The sequence below is a fragment of the Acromyrmex echinatior genome, chromosome 6, assembly GCF_024713525.1.
Source record: "Acromyrmex echinatior isolate Ae372 chromosome 6, ASM2471352v2, whole genome shotgun sequence".
NCBI lineage: Eukaryota > Metazoa > Arthropoda > Insecta > Hymenoptera > Formicidae > Acromyrmex > Acromyrmex echinatior.
Window position 1 is genome coordinate 14,915,971 of NC_141857.1, and position 18,964 is coordinate 14,934,934.

Consider the following 18,964-nt stretch of genomic DNA (forward strand, 5'->3'; position numbering starts at 1 on the left):
ATGAAAGAGACGAACACTTATAACTCTGACTATAGCAGTTTTATTCATCTGTTTTATATTTCAGTATTTTCAACTCCGGCAGAGCAGTCAAATATTAAAAAAAATTATAATAATTTATAACGAATTTGTTATCCATCATTTTTGTTAAAAGCCATTTTGTAGTACAAAGATACAAATTATGAAAACCTTATAAAAGATTTCGTTCTGAACCAGCAACGAGACATGTTATGTGCCACGCCATTTGTTAATGTCACGTTTTTAATGTAATTTTTCTACACGTTTTTTTCTAAACATTTCTGATAAATCTTGTTTCCTGCTCCTGACTTATTTGTTTTCTCCTATTGTTATTAATCCTTTTTTTATCTACCCTTAAGACCCGGCTCGAATATTCAGTCGTACAGATATCTTACGACTCATCCCTAAATTCGAACGGATTTCCTATTGAACTCACTATCATGAGTTATCGATAGTCACATATCTCGATTTCTTTCCTCCCCATCATGTACAGGGTTGGCCATATTCGACGGAAAGATGTTTTTTTTTCAATCATGGGAAACGTCGTTACTCGATCTAACATCTCTTTCCCATGATTGAAAAAAAAACATCTTTCCGTCGAATATGGCCAACCCTGTATATTTTTGGTATTCAAAAATGTCGTTATTGATTAAAATTTATCGGAATCTCCATCTCTTTTATCACAGTGAAGATCCTTCTAGTTCTCTCTGATCGAGTCAGCCTGTTCTCGTAAGCTACCAATAACACATCTCCAACTTAGTCTATAAACCTGTATCATCATTGAATAAAGTTCAAAAGACAGTTGTCAAATCTTTTTAATACTTTACATATTATGATGCGTCTCGCTCGTAATAGTGGCAGCGGTACCCAACTGTCTATAGAAGATTACGGGCTAATCAACCTTGCTTTGGAATCAGCTCCAAATAAGACAGAACAAAGAGATACATTGTCGGAAGAAGTCTGAATCGAGAAAACCTCACAATCCACTGACGCTGAGAAGATTGATGGTAGTTCCTATTGGTAAGTGCAGCGGATACAATATCATTCCTGCGACCCAGATATCCCTCCGATAAAACTTTGACGGACTACGATTCATTCAAAAAAAAAAAAAAAAAGGTATTGAAGACTAGGTTACCGCAAATGTTAACAAAACAGCGAGAAAGCGGCGTAAAGCGTCTTCAACGGAACATGACAGTCTCTTCTGGACAGAGCCGACAGCAACGATAAGAAATTTATTTCGTAAACGATCAACACGAAAAAAGGCTCATCGAACTTTGGACATCTCAGTCATTGAATCTTGAACATCTCAGACATCGAATCTTCGACAAACATCAGACACCCATTAATCATGCAGTATATTAATACTTCTAATGTAAATCTTGAACTATCGAAATCCTAGCGTTTCCTAGCGTCATTATAAGCCAGATACTTCAAACGAAAGTAATTCGACAGCTTCGAATCAGATTACATATTTCCATCATTAATCATAAACAATCAGGCGTCACAGTTAGAATCTCACATCGAAAATATTCACGTAAATAGAGACCAATAAAGTCAAAGATCCTCGACTTCGACAACTAACAGTTACTTTTCCGTTCGCCATAGTTTGAATCTCTTATCTGTTTTTAATGGTAAAAATATTCACGGTTCATCAATTCACAACTGATTGTAAAGGAGTTTTAGAATTCGTAGTGCTCAAAGAAAGATTATTTTTCTTTAGAGCGATCCTTCAAACTAAATTAACGGGCAATGCTGCGTTAGGTAGATTTATATACACAATAACGAATTTTGAGGAATTACGTGAAACACTTATAAAAGAATTCGGCAATTATACAACGTTTCGAACAGTGTGAATTAGAAATAAGTAACTTTAGGCAGAACAGAGATGAATCTACTAAAAAATATATTATTAGAAAGTTATTAGAAAAAAGAAAGTTAATAAAGAATTAGAAAGTTAAATTCCGATATGATCATTGCAATCTCCAATTATCCTGATCAGAAATAAGAGTTTTTGCAATCAATAAATTAATAGACCACTTTAAAGGACTTCATAAAAATGTCAGTTATCTTCTAGCACAAAAGTTTAATACTTTGGAAGATGCAATAGAGGGAACCATAAGATTTATTAGAAAATCGCAATACCACGCGAAAAAATTTAAAGAAAATAGATTTAATCAAATTATATAACGTGTAATTATTGCAAAAAGATAGGTCATTCTAAAAACGAATGTAGGAAAATGATTTTTTATACACGAAATAGAAATAAAAATCATAATTTTCAATATAGTAATAATAGATGTGATTCTATGCGAAATTTGGATAGCAATTCTGGAAATGGATTCAACAATATTCAAGCTAATAGATATCAGATGCATAATAGACATAATTATAATAATCGTTATAATTCGAATAATTCAAATAATTATCGTCAAAACAATACTCAATCTAATCAAAGTTTAAACTACCAAGGCCAAGCGAAAAGCGCGCAACGCCAAGACCAGTCTTCGAATCGCGCAAATCCAGTTCACCTGATAGAACCGGAATTCGAACATATACAGTCAGAGCAAATTCCCGAAATGTTATCTCCATTCCCTTTGACGAACTCAGAAAGAATTCACCTAACAGATAGATTCTTGTTAGACACGGGAGCCAACATAAATATCATAAAAGCAAATGCTTTACTCCGTGACACGTTAGTATACCAAAGCAATAAAGTTGAAATACAAGGCATTACAGAAGAAAAACAGCATTCCCGGAATTGCATATTAAAACGGCATTCACGAATTTCACGTAGTACCGAGTAAATTTCTATTAAAAGAACAAGAAATTCCAGGTTCGACCTTTCTTTTCACCTTGAAAATGCGAAAATAGATTTTGAAAAACAAACGGTTACAATCCGGAATAATAAAGTATAATCATTAAAATACAGTAATTTAATAACTGAGGAATCCTGCGAAACGCATAATCTGTATATAGAAAGCACCCGTGGAAGCTTCAAGAATATTAATCAAAATATTAGGGGTTTGCATTAAAATCCGCTGTTTTTTCTTTATATTTGAGCACTTATAATATTTCAATAACAAAATATATGAATACCTCAATCAAAGTATTTTCTCTCGGAAGTTATGACTTTTTGCCACTTTTCAGGCAGAAGTTGAATTCCACGACGAAAGAATAGTCTGTCTTTTGAGTCAATCCATTCAGCAACCCAATTTTCAACTTCGCTATAATTATGGAAGTGTGTATCTTCTAGAGCATGTTGCATCGAACGGAACAGATGATAATCGCTTGGTGCTAAGTCCGGAGAATACGCTGGGTACGGGAGAACCTCCTATTCGAGATCTATCAGTGTTTGTTTCACAGCTATAGCAACATACAGCCGAGCGTTATCATGGAGTAAAATCACCTTTCGACGATTTGATGCAATTGATGGTCGTTTTTGCATCAAATTATCATTCAAACGTTCCAATTGTTGTTGATAACGTTCGGTGGTGATTGTTTCGGTTTAAGCAGCTCATAATACACGACATTCCATATCCCACCAAATACAGAGCATTGCTTTGTGACCGTGGATATTTCGCTTTGGAGTCGATATTGATGGTTGGCCAGGATCAACCCATGATTCTTTGCGTTTTGGGTTGTTGAAAAAGATCCATTTTTCATCGCCGGTCACGATACGCCACAAGAAACTCTTCTTATTATGCTTTGCAAGCAAAGAAATTGAGATGTTTAAACGGTTAGCAATGGCATTTTTGGTCAATTCATGTGGCTGTCATTTTCCTTCTTTCTGAATCTTTCCCATAGCTTGTAAACGTCGAAAAATAGTTGCTTTATCGACTTTCAGTTGTTGAGACAATTCTTTGAGTGTTTGAGCTGGATTTTCTTCCAATAGAGCTTGCAGTTGATCATCTTCGAATTTTTTCGGTTGACCTGTTCGTTGTTTGTCATGAACGTCACAATCACCACTTTTGAATCGTCGAAACCAGTCTCTACATACTGTTTCCGATGGAGCAGATTCACCATAAATTTCCGCAAGCAATCGATGAGTTTCAGCTGCACTTTTTTTCAAATCAAAATAGTGTAAAAGTACACATCGGAAAAACAACTTATCACGTTCCATTTTAATTCAGTTATAGAAAAGCACATATGTAAACAAGGATGACGTCTGTTGACTGAATTTTAGTAGGAAATGTTCACATTTAAAAATGATATAAGTAGCAGATGTCTCTGACCATAGCATACGCAGTTACTGCCATCTAAACGTGAACAGTGGCTTTTAATGCAAACCCCTAATAATATTGATATTGGGTTAATAAATCAACAAGAAATAATGCAAGGTATTTTTCTTGTGATAGCGTTGTAAAAATAAACAACGGTAACGCACGTACACACTTAATTAATACGACAGAGGAAGAATTGAATATTGAGACACCTGTAATTAATGTAGAGCTAGTGTTAATTGACACGAACCCAAGGGACAATCTTACATTCGCAATAAATTCGGTAATCTCGAATAACTTAATGGACAGATCAAAAATATTGAAGGAAAGTCTACGATTAGATCATTCTTTAAATAAAGAAGAAAAACTTTCGATACTGCCAATTGAAAATTATAATGATATATTTCATTTACCGAGAAAAAAATTAAAAGGGACAAATAAAATTACACATTCTATTCTTACTAAGGGTAATGTTCCTATAGTTGTCAAACAATATAGATAGCCTCCCATTTCATAAAGAAGAAATTAAAGAACAAATTAATAAATTACTTGAACAGGATATTATTCAACCTTTTTTTTCGCCATTCAATGCTCCACTATGGGTAGTACTAAGGAAACCTGATGCTAATGGTAATAAACAGTGGAGATTAGTAATAAATTTTCGTAAATTAAATGATAAGATCGGTGACGCGTATCCTTTCCCTAATATAGCGGATAGATATTTTAGATCAGTTAGAAAAATCTAGATATTTTTCATGATTTGATTTAGCTTCGGGTTTTCATCAAATTCCGATAAATTCGCAAGATTCAATAAAAACAGCTTTTAGTACACCTAATAGTCATTACGAATATAAAAAGATGTCGTTCGAATTAAAAAATGTTCCTGCAACGTTTCAACGCTTGATGAACGTTTTAATGAATTTACAAGGAAATGTTTGTTTCGTTTATTTAGATGATATTGTTGTTTACGCGGAATCTTTGGAAGAGCATAAACAAAAATTTAATCAACTTTTCCAATGACTAAGAGAAGCCGGTCTTAACTTACAGATAAATGTGAATTTTTCAAAAAAGAGATCCTTTACTTAGGTCATATAATTTCAGACAAAGAAGTAAGACCTAATCCAGAAAAAGTACAGGCAGTAAAACAGCACCGGTTTCAAAGAATCATAAAGAACTTAGGCAATTTTAGTTATTACCAAGTTTTTTTATTAAAAATTTTAGTTCGATTACTCAACCATTTACATAATTGTTTAAGAAAAACGTACCATTCAAAATGGGAAATACGACAACAAATAAATTTCGAGAAAATTAAATAATTGTTAAACGAATTTATCTTGCAATATCCAGATTTCAATAAGGAATTTATTTTAATTACCCATGCTACCGACGAAGGAATCGACGCGGTTTTAACGAGAGGAAATAGGGAATGATCTTCTTATTGCTTACGTTTCCCGAATTCTTAATAAGACGGAACGTAATTATGATACTACGGAGAAAGAACTCTTAACACTATCGTATGAGTAACAAAACATTTTCGACCATACCTATATGATAAAGATTCAAAATAGTTACTAATCATAAACCACTAATCTGGCTTTTTAACGTTAGATCCATCATCTCGATTAATGCGATGGCGATTAAAATTAAAAGAATATGATTATAAAGTCTTGTATAAAGAAGGAAAACAAAACACTAATGCGGATGCTCTTTCTAGAATACCACAAATATCAGTTTAATAAGCAAAAGCCTCAACTAACAATGATGAAGTTCTTAGTTACAGTTTATTTTTGCATGCATTGAATGATTTGTTATGGAAAACACAAAATATAATTCCGGGCAAAATCAAAGGATTACTGTGACAGAGACAAGTTCCTTTCCTAAAATTGAAATTACTTTATCAAAAAATGAGGAAAATAAAGTAGAAAATTTAACACTTATGCTAGAAAATATTAATATAATGAAGAAAAATCATTCAACCGAAATAAACTTTGTCACGCGAGAAAACAATCAAGCACTCATAAATTTAGAAACGGTATTTATTAGGTGTACAAAAAAGTTCTGAGCTTTAGATTTGATACAACCGAAATAACAATTTAAATTTTATATATCTTCCCGCCCTTTTGCGGTTTTAAAGCGTTAACATTTGGCCTTCTAAAATGCCATACGGTTTGGCGTTTGATGCACATAACCTCAAAAATCAGTAGTGTTCACGATGGCAATAACAAAAGAGCATATTCGATTTTCCATCCACTTCGCGTTTCATCTGAAGAAAAATGCTGCTGAAGCCACTGCAATGATTTGTGCTGCATATGGAGAGAACGCTGTAAGTCATGCTACATGTAAAAGACGGTATCAAAAGTTTCGCCAAGGAGATTTCAGTCTTAAAGATGAATCGCGTGCTGGACGCCCTGAAAAGATTGAAACGGACGAATTGCAAGCACTGCTGGATATAAACTCTGCGCAAACTGAAAAGGAGCTTGCAGAACAGCTTGGCGTTACGCAGCAAGCCATTTCCGTACGATTACATACGATGGGAAAGGTTCAGAAGGAAGACAGATGGGTTCCGCATGAATTGTCCGAAGACAACAAAAATCGACGGCGTGACACTGCACTCACTTTACTTTCAAAGTTCCGGAAAAAAGATTTTCTGCACAAAATCATTACAGGCGATGAAAAGTGGATTCTTTATGATAACCCTAAACGTAGAAAATCATGGGTTGATCCTGGTCAACCTTCGACATCGACGTCAAAGCCCAATATCTACGCCAAGAAGGTTTTGCTCTGTATCTGGTGGGATTGGAAGGATGTGTTGTACTACGAGTTGTTACAACCGGGTGAAACAGTCACGGCAGACCGCTACCAACAACAATTAACCAATTTGAGCGATGCATTAGAAGAAAAGAGGCCATTTACTGGCCAAGGACGTCATAAAGTGATCTTGCTTCATGACAATGCTCGACCTCATGTTGCGAAAGCGACTCAGGACCATATCTTTGCGTTAGGCTGGGAACTTCTTCCGCACGCGGCGTATAGCCCAGACATGGCGCCTTCCGATTACTACCTATTCCGGTCGCTGCAGCATCATTTGGCTGATACACATTTCGTGAGATTAGAAGAGATACGAAAATTGATGACTTTATCGCTTCGAAGCCGGTGAGTTTCTATCGTCAAGGAATTCGCAAGCTCCCCGAAATATGACAAAAGGTCGTTGATGCAAACGGAGAATATGTCGCTGATTAATATTTTTTCGTTTGTTTTTGAATAAAGATTGAATTTTACAAAAAAAAGCTCAGAACTTTTTTGTACACCTAATATTTAATTAAATTAAAAGAATATATTTTAAATATTACAAAAAATCCTTTTACATGTCATGTAAAAGGATTTTTTGTAATTCCCACTTCGGGGGAATCTCAGTAGAGCACAATTATTCCTAGAGCACGATATATCCCCAATTAGCTTGAATGACGACTTCTATTCTCGGTCACATTGGGATGCCGAGACTTGCTATGATCTTTCAACTACGCTCCATACGTAGTAGTCCAAGGGATTTAAATCTGAGTTGTTCGAAGGCCAGAATTCCTTGGACCAAAACATATCGTTGTCTGAGAGCCAATTTTGAATCACCATTTTTGAATGACTCGTATGAGCCGGTGCACTGTCTTACTGAAAAACATATGGCCTTCTGGACGCCACAGTTTCCATCCATGGCTACATCCATCAGAACGCGCAATGATTGACCTGGATCATCCGAAATCAACGATGATTTCAACGACTGCGGGGATTCTCGCGGTGCGTTCTTTCGAGTGACTCTTTCTCGCTGGCATACTGAAACTTTCGTTGGAAACTGTTCTAAAGCCATATATTTTGCCACAACGTTATAAATGATTGATGTCGGGTATCCAAAGAACCGAATTATTTCCGTTGCTGAACGCCCAGCGCGAAGGCCTTCGATCGCGGCTCTTCGATTATACTCCGCAATTGGTTTCAACATCGCGGCCATTTTGAGATATGACTATTTACTAGAAGCATCAGACTTTCTCGGACGCCAACAACAACCTCTGGCGGAGACACAATATAGCGGAAAATTTAAATTAAAATTTGTCCGGATTTTGGTGATGCACCCTGTATTTAAAAATATATCAATACAAGTATTTTTACTCGAGTCTATACCTAACAAAATTACTGATCCAGATACAAAAGAAGACATCCTTAAGGTGATGCTGGAGCGAAGGCTGAAGTTAATCAAGGTCGATATTACAGGTTTTCATTTCCAATAAGATGCTTACGCCTTCTGAATTAATATGATCATGCAGGAAATTCGATCGATTAATTATCGATATTTATATTCCGTTTCCTACATTACCATCTAGGGACGAAAACATGTATTAGGGTCGGTTCCACAAATGTAAGATTTATTTTATTTTGGAAAATTTTCCAATTTTAGAATTGAGAAAAAAATAAACCGTAATTGAAGTTAATTTTATATTTGTAAAATCGGGCCTTAGAAATACAATTGTATTATGTACACGTGCAATGTAGGCCGCGTTCCAATATATACCACTAAAGTACTAAAAGTCTGTAATATACATAAAATACAGATTTTTAATTAATCGATACGAAGTCGTAGTACCACTTTTTTCTTACATCCAATGCCATTTTAGGTTACGATAATATATTATCAATAAATGAATACGACATTGCACATACATAATGTAATTCTTTTTGCTCTGTCTAATAAAAAGAGATAGATACTTATAGTACTTAAATACATTATTAACATGTCGACTTATATATTATACTTCTAACTTCTATGATAATTCTAACATTGTTATAACATATAAAAAAACATTATTAGTGAATATAAATTATAATTATATTTTATATGTATTACAATGTACATATACACAATAATGTACCCAAAATATAACTATATATATATATATAATATATATATATATGTAATGCAAAATATATATATATATATATATATACATATATATGTAATGTGTATATATGTACACATAAAATGAGGATTTAGCAGAGGATTCGTAATTTGATTATTTTCTTTAAGATGTTACGTCTGATCATCTGCGTTTGATTCTCGTTAGCTTTGATTTATATTAGTTGTATGTATTATATATTCTGATTGAAAATATAAAAGCATATATCACTAATATCTGTATATTTGACCATAAAAAAACATATCTCTTTTTATTAAGCATAGAAAAAAAGAGGACATCAGTACATCTTTTTGTTACACGTAACAAAAAGAGATGAAGTAGCTACACACGTATGTGAATATGAATTATAAATATATTTTATGTTTTGTAATGTGTACATCATAATGCACATAAAATATAATTCTAATATTCACTAATGTATCTATATTATATCTGCATGAAAAGCTAAGTATGAGTAACTTCTATCTCTCTTTATTATGGGCCTTCTACAATAAGCCATTAGTTACAAATCAGAAGTCAGAAGCTAAAAATTGATCAATCATAGTCAATTTTTTAGCTTCTGACTTCTTATTTATGACTAATTTATGGCTTATAATTGTAAAAGGCCCATTAAACATAATAAAAAGAGATGGAATAGTTACATATGTATGTGTAATGTATTTACGTAGTGAGAATACATGTTATATCCTAAATTAAAATGGTATTGGGAATAAAGGAAAAAGTGCTATTACATTACACGTATATAAATGTATTTCAAATACATGGTTGCATCCGAAGATATATCTACGTCACAGTCAGAGTGTTCATTTAGTAAAAATATACTTATTGTAACTTGCTGTTGGTCAACGTACACATTGACCTATAAGTATATACATTTGCTAAAACACTTTGAATATGATATACTTATATACATTTCATAAACGTACAACATCGTACGAAAATTATGCATGTGACTATTGACTGTGTAATGTATATTATATATATGTATAGCATATGTATGTGTGTGTGTGTGTGTGTGTGTGTGTGTGTGTGTGTGTGTGTGTATTATATAGGTCCAAAAAGACCCCGGATTTAGGAGCTGAACATAAATGTGACTATAACTAATCGTAAAGGAATGTGAATTGTACTTGTGTCGGCATGCATAGTACGCTAAAATATAATGCGTTTACCTATGACAATGATTCACGTTCTACGATTCAATTACGGCCATCCTTGTGCTATAAGGCCATTACATAATGTTTTTAGAAAAAACGCTTCAGACAAAAGTTGTAAGATTTCAAAGAAGCTGTTTAATGATATTCAGTTTTTTTTTCTTCATTAGTTTCTTTGTTTCGGTCATGTCAGCTTTTGATTCCATCCACAATGCATCTATTCACATTTCTTTAACTGCAGACGCAAAATTCTACAAATTGATTCCGTAATTGTATTTCACTAAATTTGATAATCGAAATGCGTCTGCCAGTAAATTAAAAATAGTCAGATCACGAACGACTCATTGGATATAATAATAATATAATTAGGCAAAGCACAATTTATTGGTATAACATTTAACCATATCATTTGTATGATAAATAAAAGTGATATTTTCACGAATGACATAAAGATGCTAACCTTTCCCATTCTGGCTTTATAGGATGCCTTCCAAGAAACACACATCACATTAACCAATTTTGGCCTTATAGAGTGCCTTCCAACAAGAGACACAGTGTGACACGGTGCATCATTACAATTTTGTACGCCAATACAAGAATGAGATAATCACTGTATTGTATTGAGTGAATCGCTTGTTAGAAAGCACCCATAATCTTTTCTTACCAAAGGCAGACAATTTTCTGCTAATATATTTTTTCTATTTTGTGGATACAAAACACTATATAAATATATTATATATATTATATATATATACACACACATATATATGGGTGTGTGTAGAACACTACTACACTACATTGAATTGACAGTTACTATTGCGCGGCAACTATACTGTGAACGCGGGTCATACTGATTGACTCCGTTGTTTTCTAGACATACAGCGTCACGCAAAACGATATATGTATGCATATACACAAAAAATTTGAACTTTTTACTCTACGAAAAGATACATAATCGATATAATAGTCACATTACCTTCTTCTTAACGATTAATTAAGAAAAGGCATTCACCGTATCTAAATTCACGTTATTGTAAAAACTTAAAGATAATAGAATCTTTGAAGTTCTATAATTGATACGTCATTTAAGTGCATTCTCTAAGTTTATTCTACTAAAAAAAAATACATATAGATGACCAGATATATGACACGGTAAAGTAAAATTCTATATTACATTCTGTGGCACAAAAATGTGATCAGTAGCTCTTTGAAAGAAACCGAATATATCATGAAAATAATAAAGTAATATTTTAAAAGTACATTACATTCAGTAAAATGCATTTACTTATTAATATGATGTTCAATCATCATTATTAAAAAAATATTATGTAGGAAGGAAAATATTTTCATGACCATTTGCTGGAAGGTATGGTCGCAGCATGTTTCTTATACTATAACGTTCTTGAGATGCACGTCCGCGCGTGAGCGGTTGTGAAGGAAAAGTAGGCAGCGCTTCAGAAATCGGCCTGAAATGCGCAACTAATTTCGAGCACATTGAAGTATACGTATATAATTTCTATAATTTTATAAAAAATATATTTGGAGTAATATGTTTATTAATAACATTATTTATTAAAAAAAAAATTATGAAAAAAAAAAGGAAAAAATAGGATCGACATAAGATCTTCAACATTCTGATTTTGCACCTAATGCTTGAGACCACGCTGAGTTCTTGCGGATCACTCTGACGAACGCGGTACATACAGCGGAAAATCGTAAACTATATCTCATCAATGTTTATGTTTTGAAATCATTTTTGCTATTATACATTAATGAGAAAGATATATGATTAATATATTGTAATTTAATAAAAAGAAAATGAAAGAATTTTAATTCACCAACACGGTTGCCAGTTCTCCGTTTTCTTTTTGCCAGACTTCGGTTGCTTGGACTCATATTTAATACTCCAGCAGACGACAAAAATTAGAGATTTTCACATCTGCTGGAGTATCGAATATTTATGATTTAAAATCTTCTTTCAATTTCTGTTGTTTCGATAGAGCGAGACAGAGAAAAAACAAAAACAGATAGAAGTTCCGATTGTAATCGGTGAATCTCCGCGTCGACACGCCGAACTGGCCTCGTCTAGCAAGACAATGATCTGTCTCTGTCCTTCTCTCTATGGTCGCTTGTTTCTAGCGACCGAAAATATTTTCTCGGTGATGTCGGCTGCTTGGCGTGTATCATAAGGGGGAAAGAGACATTCTAATACATAATTGTTATTAAATTATTGGGAGTACAAATTAGTTCGGTCCATTTTTTTGTGTTCAAAAATGCATTTATTTCAAAACAAAATGAATGAACAGATTAATTAAAATATTGTTCATCGTTGGCTACTACTTTTTCCCATCTCTCAGGCAATTTTCGAATATCATCTCGAAAAAATGACTCGTCTTTGGAGGCGATCCAATTTTGGAGCCAATTTTCGATTTCTGCGAAAGAAATGAACCGGTAACTTGCCAAATCGTGCTGCATCCTTCGGAACAACCAGTAATCAGAAGGAGCAATGTCCGGAGAATACGGCGGATGCGGTAAAACATCCCATTTGAGCGTTTCCAAATATTTTTTTACGACTTTTGCGACATGAGGCCGAGCGTTGTCATGAAGAAAAATAACTTTATCATGTCTTTGCTCGTATTCCGGCCATTTTTCTCGCAATGCACGGCTCAAACGAATCAATTATAGCCGATACCGATCGCCCATAATGAAATCGCCAGGTTTCAGCAGCTCATAGTAAACAACACCCTTTTGGTCCCCCCAGATACAGAGCATGATCTTCGAACCATGAATGTTCGGCTTTGGTGTTGAGGTCGATGGCAACGATTGACCAGGCTTAGCGTAGTATGTTCTTCTTGGGGTTGTCGTAGAATATCCACTTCCCATCTCCAGTCACAATCCGATGCAAAAAACCTTTTCTTTAGTGTCTTTGAATCAGCTGTTCGCAAGTGAAAAATCGCCTTTCAACATCTTTCGGTTTCAGTTCATAAGGCATCCAATTTCTTTGTTTTTGAATTATTCCCATGGCTCTCAATCGTGCAGAAACGGCTTGTTGAGTTACTCCCAATGATTCTGCAAGCTCCTCATGCGTTTGACTCTGATCTTCTTCGAGTAATGCCTCTAATTCTTTGTCTTCGAATTTTTTTGGCTGTCCAGAGCGAGGCTTGTCTTCAACGCTGAAATCTTCATCCTTGAAACGTCGAAACCATTCCCTACATGATTTATCAGTTGGAGCAGTGATACCATAAACTTCGACAAGCATTCGATGGGTTTCAGCTGCACTTTTCTTCCAATTAAAGCAGAAAATTAGAACCTCCCGCAAATGTTGCTTGGTTAACACAAAATTCGACATTTCAAATAAGTAAAAATCAAGGTTTTTGTATAAAACTCAAAGCGATATAAAATGAATATTATTCAGAGAGCAGATGTCTAACCTCTCTGAAAACGTCAAAATCAGCTGTCACTATGAACCATGCACAACAGTCGGAGCCATCTTTTGGAAAACGGAACTAATTTGTACTCCCAATATATTAATCCTTTGCCCTACGATTTAAGTTACGATAGCGCGTGTCATAATTAACAGCCTGGAACGTGTTGTTTATGTTTGGACCGATAAACGTACCACGGCTCTCACTAATGATACTTATGTTTGGCCCGATTTCTTTATGAATTCCACATGTTAATGTAAGTATGTATTGTAAGTGAAAGGATTAAACATGCATCTTTCTCATTAATGTATAATAGCAAAAATGATTTCAAAACGTGATAGATGACGAGATATAGTTTACGATTTTCCGTGTATTTTATGTATCGCGTTCATAGAAGCGATCCTCAAAAACTCAGCGTGGTCACGGGCGTTAGGTGCGAGATCAGAATGTTGAGGATCTTATGTTCGATCCTGCTTTTATCTTTTGTTCATAATTTTTTTTTTAATAAATAACGTTATTAATGAATATATTACTCCAAATATATTTTTATAAAATTATAGAAACTATATGTGTACTTCAGTGTGCTCGGAACTAGTTATACATTTTGAGCCAATTTCCAAAGTGCTGCCTATTTTTCCTTTACAACCGCTCAATAGTCGACAGTCTGAACCGTAGGATCGCGCACGGACGTCCATCTCAGGAGTGTCACAGTATAAGAAACATGCTGCTACTATATCTTCAAGCATGAAAATTATCATGAAAATATTTTCCTTCCTACATAATTGTTATTTTCTTAATAACAGTGATTGAACATATTAATATTAGGTGTACAACTTTGCTTCCGCCGTTTTTTTTCCGAAATTCGAGGCTTTATTGTAAAAAACTGGTTATACATTATGATTCATGATTTTGTCCATCGCTGGCCACTACTTTCTCCCATCTTTCGGGCAGCGTACGAATCCCGCGTCGAAAAAACTGGTCATCTTTTGAGGCGATTCACGAATCGATCCAATTTTTACTTCTTCATAAGACCGGAAGTGCTGGTCAGCCAGGCCGTGTGCCATTGATCGAAACAAGTGATAGTCAGAGGGAACAACGTCTAGAGAATACGGCGGATGGAGTAGGACTTCCCATGTATGTCTTGACCACTTTCGCAACATGGGGTCGCGCTGCAAAATCACTTTATCGTGTCTCTCGTTGTATTGCGGCCGTTTGTCTTTCAATGCTCGGCTCAAACGTATCAATTGCGTTCGATATTGATCGTCTGTGATTGTTTCATTCAGTTGGTTTTAACAGCTCATAATACACTACGCCGAGCTGGTCCCACCAAATACAGAGCGTGACCTTGGAGCCGTGAATATTCGGTTTGGCTGTCGACATGGAAGCATGGCCGTGAACTGCTCATGATTTTCTGCGCTTGGGGTTATCGTAATGAACCCATTTTTCGTCCCCAGTCACAATGCGATGCAGAAATTCCTTCCGTCTTTGCCTTTCAAGCAGCTGTTCACAAGCAAACAAACGCCGTTCAACATCTCTCGGCTTCAACTCGTACGGCACTCAATTTTACTTCTGAATCATTCCCATGGCTTTGAAGCGTTTTGAAATGGCTGGTTGAGTCACTTCCAATGATCGTGCCAATTCTTTTTGATTATGATACGAGTCTTGATCAAGTAATGCCTCCAATTCTGCATCTTCGAAAACCTTCTCTCTTCCATCGCTATGCCGGTCTTCGATGTCAAAATTACCGTTCTTGAAGCGTTGAAACCACTCACGACACGTTCTTTCACTAATAGTGACCTCACCATAAGTATTTGAGAGCATTCAATGAGCCTCAGCCGCAGATTTCTTCATATTGAAGCAGAAAATTAAAACCTCCCGCAATTAACGAGAATTTGGCTCGTAAACTGACATTTTCAATCGAGAATAACTTTATGATGCAGACACAAATCGACTAATGTTTCTATGGGATTATGTTGACAGATGCCCAAGTTTATTGTATGACGTCTATAATCTATTTATTTCGACCACCACTTATCGCTAAAGCCATACTATATAGGAAAACGGCGGAAGCAAAGTTATATACCTAATAAGTAAATACATTTTACTGAATATAATGTACTTTTAAAATATTACTTTATTTTGAAAACTAACGTGGTTCTAATATTAAAACATATAAAAAATAAGAGCATAAAAAACCATAGCACAAGTTATAGTTTGTGATATTTAATTATTATTACATTAATTAAAACATTAAACGTTTCGGCCACAATCTGGCCATCTTCAGTAATTTAATAATGTTCTTAAAACGCAGAGTTACATCTAGTTGACATTAAATTCAACAGTCGAGAGTTGTAATTAAATAAACATGTTCTTTTATATGTGAAGATGCTTCATACAGTAATGTTATAATACAACGCCAGTTGTCATATCAAGAAAAGTGTAGAACAAGAATTTCCAGATTCTAATTTAAATAAAATTGTATATATTAAAATCTTCTAGTCGGAATATAAAGAAATAGAATCATTACCTGTTTTACAGCAAAAAACCAAACGATGAATCTCGAGTATTTCTTTTACACAATTAGAATTTTGTCGTGACATTATGTGTTGTTATTTGTCCTATCATATATTTTACCACTATTTATATATCTGAGTCAACAATTTAGAAAGTTCTAGAATTATTTATTAAAGGAAAGAGACATCCTTCTTTAGAAGAGGAAAATAAACCTCAGGCAAACCTTCCGTGTCACTTTGCTTATTGATACCACTTGTTTGTCTTTTTATATTGTATCATTTCCGAAATTCTTCTTTTCACTAAAGATTGTTCTATATCTAAAATTCTTATGTTATCCCAATCTAATTCATGCATCTTATTCATACGGTGACGTGAAACCACAGAAATTTCGGAAGGTTTTCTTATGTCGGCCTTATGTTCTTTAATCCGAGTTTTTAATTTCCTTTTAGTTTGGCCAACATAAGACGATTCACAGTTTAAGCAATTAATTTTATAAACTACTCCGCATTGGTCATCCTTAGGCAAAGAATCCTTTCCTGTCTTAATAAATGTATTCAATTTATTCATAGCTTTATAAGCTATATTAAAACCATACACATGTGAAAGTTTTTTAAATTTTTCCGAAACTTTGTCCAAAATATGGTATCGTGAAAAATTTTTTTGAAGTAACATTAGAGTCACATTCATTATTAATTTCTTTACGATTTTGATCTAAATTAGTTCTGTTTTCCAAAGTTTTAATTCTATTATTTATTGTCGAAAATATAAACTTTAAAGGATAACCATTACTTAGAAACGTGTGAATTAATTCAGAGATGTTTTCATGAAATTTAGGATGGGATAAGAATAGAATTCTATCAAATTGCCCAATAATAACTCCCCTTTTGTGTTCTAACGGATGATTCGAAAAATAATTAAGATATCTCCCAGAATTGATAGGTTTTTTTATAAATATCGAAGATGATATTTCCTTCCTGTCTCATTAATTTAACATCTAGGAAATGTATGCCGTTATCATCGCCAAAGTCCACAGTAAATTTAAGCCTTTCATGATATGAGTTAAACAATTCTAGAACTCCTTCAACCTTTTCTTTGTGTATAGCTAATACAATATCGTCCACATAACGAAAATAAAAAGATGAAATAATATTATTCTTGGTAATAATTTCTTGTTCAAAATCTTGTAAAACAATGTTCGCCAGTATGGGGGACAAAGGAGAACCCATTGGCATGCCAAAAATCTGTTTAAATATTTTATTATCAAAACTAAAAAATGTAGAATTAATTATAATCATAATTGCTTTGATAAATTCATGTAAAGGAATCGAAGTCTATTCTCCATAAAATTCCACCTACGTTCGCTTTTTGATACTAATTCGGTCGAAATATTCGTGTACATGGAGACCACAAATGATATATTACTAAAATTTTTATCAATTGCTTTACCATTGAGTTTATTTACTAAATCAAAGCTGTTTTTAACAAAACTGAAATTTTTTATATTATTATTGTCAATGATTTCTTTTAAGAAAGTCGCCCGTGGATAAAAAGCACTATTAATACAACTGACAATCTTAATCTTAGAGGGTGACCTTCTTTGTAAATTTTTGGCAAACCGTAAGATCTCGGAAGTTCGCCGTCCGAAACGTACAATTTTTTGTATAAATTTGAATCAATGTACCTCTTATTTTTCCAATTTTTTAATAAATTACCAATTTCGACAGTTATTTTCTTAGTGGGATCTTTTTTGATTGAATCGTATGTAGTATGATCATTAAGAATCTCATACATTTTTTCTTTATAGCTATCTCGACTCATAATTACAGTGGTATTGCCTTTATCCGCTCTAGTAATTAAAATATCCGGATTCTTGTCATATCATGAAAGGCTTAAATTTACTGTGGACTTTGGCGATGATAACGGCATACATTTCCTAGATGTTAAATTAATGAGACAGGAAGGAAATATCATCTTCGATATTTATAAAAAAACCTACCAATTCTGGGAAATATCTTAATTATTTTTCGAATCCGTTAGAACACAAAAGGGGAGTTATTATTGGGCAATTTGATAGAATTCTATTCTTATCCCATCCTAAATTTCATGAAAAAAACATCTCTGAATTAATTCACACGTTTCTAAGTAATGGTTATCCTTTAAAGTTTATATTTTCGACAATAAATAATAGAATTAAAACTTTGGAAAACAGAACTAATTTAGATCAAAATCGTAAAGAAATTAATAATGAATGTGACTCTAATGTTACTTCAAAAAAATTTTTCACGATACCATATTTTGGGCAAAGTTTCGGAAAAATTTAAAAAACTTTCACATGTGTACGGTTTTAACATAGCTTATAAACCTATGAATAAATTGAATACATTTATTAAGACAGGAAAGGATTCTTTGCCTAAGGATGACCAATGCGGAGTAGTTTATAAAATTAATTGCTTAAACTGTGAATCGTCTTATGTTGGCCAAACTAAAAGGAAATTAAAAACTCGGATTAAAGAACATAAGGCCGACATAAGAAAACCTTCTTCCGAAATTTCTGTGGTTTCACGTCACCGTATGAATAAGATGCATGAATTAGATTGGGATAACATAAGAATTTTAGATATAGAACAATCTTTAGTGAAAAGAAGAATTTCGGAAATGATACATATAAAAAGACAAAC

The 18,964-nt window shown here is 33.8% G+C and overlaps 1 protein-coding gene across 4 annotated transcripts in view; it reads right to left on the reverse strand.

The window, feature by feature from the left end:
* kel (kelch protein) overlaps window positions 1–18,964 on the reverse strand; it is an 89,976-nt gene that overhangs the window by 45,754 nt on the left and 25,258 nt on the right. The gene's annotated exons all lie outside the window — the stretch shown is intronic.